Genomic DNA, 4304 nt, shown 5'->3' with positions numbered 1-4304 from the left:
AGCTTCAGGCGGCAACGGGCTACGGAGGGGCGGTGCCTTCTGCCTAGCGCCGGAGATGCATCTCGCCCTGGCTTCCGAGGGAATGGGCTCCGCAGGGGGCTGCTGGACAACGCCCGGGGAGGCCTTGTTAGCCGCACGGCGACTCCTTAAAGGGGGCCGTACTGGAACAAATGGCCAGAATGCTGGTTCCGTCTAAGGGGAAATACCAGAGTCGTTTGACTTGACCGGACGACGCTGTAGTATTGCGAAAGTGGGAGTGCATGGAGGAAACGGATCAAGAGAAAGAAGGATGCAGAACAAGGTTCCCCAGAGAGCACTTCGGTCAAGTGATACCGACCACCTGAGGATTCGTGACCCTAAGGAAATATGCTAGGTCTTCTTGGCCCTCTTGGTTGAGGCCAACTAAGGGCCACACTACATATCACATCATGAGCCTCTTGTGGCGCAGAGTGGTAAGGCAGCCGTCTGAAAGCTTTGCCCATGAGGCTGGTTCAATCCCAGCAGCCGGCTCAAGGTTGACTCAGCCTTCCATCCTTCTGAGGTCGGTAAAATGAGGACCCAGCTTGCTGGGGGGTAAATGGTCATGACTGGGGAAGGCACTGACAAACCACCCTATATTGAGTCGGCCATGAAAACGCTGGAGGGCGTCACCCCAAGTGTCAGACATGACTCGGTGCTTGCACAGGGGATACCTTTACCTTTTTACATATCACATCGGGGCCTCTCCCCTTGTTCCCCGCCTCCCAATTGAGGTACCTCCTAGTACACAACATCAATAGGCCCACAGAAAGCAGCAGGTTTTTGCTTATTAACTATAATTTAGTTTTATGCTTATTTTTATGTATTGTTTTTACTGCTTGAAATGTTCATTTTGTTGTCCATGGCCCTGGGTCGGCTAGTCCAAGAGGGGCAATATGCCTGCCTGCCAGATCCAATCAGTCAATAATTATAAGCTTCCACATGAAGTGCTCTAGGCCCCTGCAGGTAGAATGAATGCTGTGGTCTGGAATGACAACTTGGGAATTGGAGGGATGCATGGCTGTTGGAGGGATGCATGGAGTAGCCTTCATAATCAATAAGAGAATAGGAAAAGCAGTCTTGGGATACAATCCCCAAAATGACAGAATGATCTCAGTTCGAATCCAAGGCAAACCATTCAACATCACAGTAATCCAGGTCTATGCCCCAACCACTGCTGCCGAAGAGGATGAAGTTGACCAGTTCTATGAAGCCCTACAACACCTTCTAGAAGCAACGCCAAAAAATGATGTTCTTATCATCATGGGGGATTGGAATGCTAAAGTAGGAAGCCAAAAGATAATCGGGATAACAGGCAAGTTTGGCCTTGGAGTACAAAATGAAGCAGGGCACAGGCTGGTAGAATTTTGTCAAGAGAATACAATGGTCATAGCAAACACTCTTTTCCAACAACCGAAGAGACAACTCTACACATGGACATCACCAGACGGTCAACACAGAAATCAGATTGACTACGTGCTCTGCAGCAAAAGATGGAGAAGTTCTATACAGTCAGTAAAAGCAAGACCAGGAGCTGATTGTGGTTCAAATCATCAGCTTCTTGTTGCAAAATTTAGGCTTAAGTTGAAGAAAGTAGGGAAAAGCACTAGGCTACTCAGGTATGAACTAAATCATATCCCCGACAAATATACAGTAGAGGTGACAAATAGATTTAAGGAATTAGATCTGATAGACAGAGTGCCTGAAGAACTATGGACGGAGGTTCGCAACATTGTACAAGAGGTAGCAACTAAAACCATCCCAAAGAAAAAGAAATGCAAGAAATCAAAATGGCTATCTGAGCAAGCTTTACAAATAGCTAAGGAGAGAAGGGAAGTGAAAGGCAAGGGAGAAAGAGAAAGATACACCCAATTGAATGCAGAATTCCAGAGAAAAGCTAGAAGAGATAATGCCTTCTTAAATGAACAGTGCAAACAAATAGAAGAAAACAATAGAATGGGGAGGACCAGAGATCTTTTCAAGAAAATTGGAGATATGAAGAGAATGTTTCATGCAAAGATGGGTATGATAAGGGACCAAAATGGTAGGGACCTCACAGAAGCAGAAGAGATTTTAAAAAGGTGGCAAAATTATACAGAAGAACTATACAAGAGCGAGCTTAACATCCCTGATAACCACAATGGGGTAGTTACTGACCTGGAGTCAGACATCCTGGAATGTGAAGTCAAATGGGCCTTAGGAAGTCTGAGCAACAATAAAGCTAGTGGTGGTGACAGCATTCCAGTTGAACTATTCAAAATTTTAAAAGACGATGCAGTAAAAGTGCTACACTCAATATGTCAGCAAATTTGGAAAACTAAACAATGGCCACAGTATTGGAAAAGGCCAGTTTACATTCCAATCCCAAAGAAGGGCAATGCCAAAGAATGTTCAAACTACCACACCATTGTACTCATTTCTCATGCTATCAAAGTTATGCTCAAAATCCTACAAGCTAGGCTCCACCAATATGTGGACCAAGAACTTCCAGAAGTACAGGCAGGATTTCAAAGAGGCAGAGGAACTAGAGATCAAATTGCTAACATACGCTTGATCATGGAGAAAGCTAGGGAGTTCCAGAAGAACATGTACTTCTGCTTCATTGACTATGCTAAAGCCTATGATTGTGTGGAGCACAACAAATTGTGGCAAGTTCTTAAAGAGATGGGAATACCAGAGCATCTTATTTGTCTCTTGAGAAACTTATATTCAGGTCAAGAAGCAACAGTGAGAACTGAACACGGAATCACTGATTGGTTCAAAATTGAGAAAGGAGTTCGGCAAGGCTGTATACTATCGCCTTGTCTATTTAACTTGTATGCGGAGCACATCATGAGAAAAGCGGGATTAGAGGAGTCACAAATTGGGATCAAGATTGCAGGGAGAAATATCAACAACCTCAGATATGCAGATGATACCACTCTAATGGCAGAAAGTGAAGAGAAACTAAAGAGCCTGTTGATGCGGGTGAAGGAGGAGAGTGCAAAAGTTGGCTTGAAACTCAACATCAAGAAAACAAAGATCATGGCATCCGGCCCTCTCAGTTCCTGGCAAATAGATGGGGAAAATGGAAGTAGTGACAGATTTTATTTTCCTGGGCTCCAAGATCCCTGCAGATGGAGACTGCAGCAAAGAAATTAAAAGACGCTTGCTCCTGGGGAGGAAAGCTATGGCAAATCTAGACAGCATCCTAAAAAGCAGAGACATTACCCTGCCAACAAAAGTGCATCTAGTCAAGGCTATAGTATTCCCAGTTGCAATGTATGGCTGCAAAAGTTGGACTATAAGGAAGGCCGAGCGTCAAAGAATTGAGGCTTTTGAACTCTGGTGCCTGAGAAGACTCTTGCGAGTCCCTTGGACTGCAAGGCGAACAAACAGGTCAGTCCTAGAGGAGATCAGCCCGGACTGCTCCTTAGAAGGCCAGTCCTGAAGATGAAACTCAAATACTTTGGCCACCTCTTGAGAAGGAAGGACTCCCTGGAGAAGAGCCTAATGCTGGGAGCGATCAAGGGCAAAAGAAGAAGGGGACGACAGAGAATAAGGTGGCTGGATAGAATCACTGAAGCAGTAGGTGCAAACTTAAATGGACTTCGAGGAATGGTAGAGGACAGGAAGGCCTGGAGGATCATTGTCCATGGGGTCGCGATGGGTCGGACACGACTTCGCACCTAGCAACAACAATGGTTGTTTTCACACGGATGGTTTGCACTTCTTTGGTATCTTCACGGTAGCACAGTTTCTAGGAATGTTATTATATCTTATATCTTACATAATGATACACCACATACCTCGGACCTTTTTAAAAACAGGAGTTGCTAGATCTCTTGATTTATTTTATAGATTTTAATAATACTAAAGAATTGCTAGATCACTATAGCATTATTATTGATTTTAATGTTCTACTAGTATCTTTTCATTTTTCAAAGTACGTTTGTAGCCCTTTTGTGGAATAATAAAGGGCAGTACCCAGGATGCTCAGAGTAGTAGTTAGCTTCTTTAGCCATTATAGCCCTGATGCAAGTACCAAGAACCTTGACGTATTTTTATAACTACTGTCCGCTTGCACTTTAAATGTCCAACAAGCTTCCTGCTGCCTTGCTCTGTGGTGGCCAGCTTGCTTGTTTCCTAGCACTTACATCATGGCAAATTGCATAACAGACTATTGTATGACCTGCAAAGTTATCCCTCTCATTAGCATGCAGCAATAGGAGCAGTTCTACTTGTTCTGAGGTTTATAGAATCAGAGAGTTAGAAGGGATCTCCAGGGTCATCTAGTCCAACCCCCT

This window comes from Paroedura picta, chromosome 3 (assembly GCF_049243985.1).
Source record: "Paroedura picta isolate Pp20150507F chromosome 3, Ppicta_v3.0, whole genome shotgun sequence".
Lineage (NCBI taxonomy): Eukaryota > Metazoa > Chordata > Lepidosauria > Squamata > Gekkonidae > Paroedura > Paroedura picta.
This window is presented reverse-complemented; position numbering follows the sequence as displayed.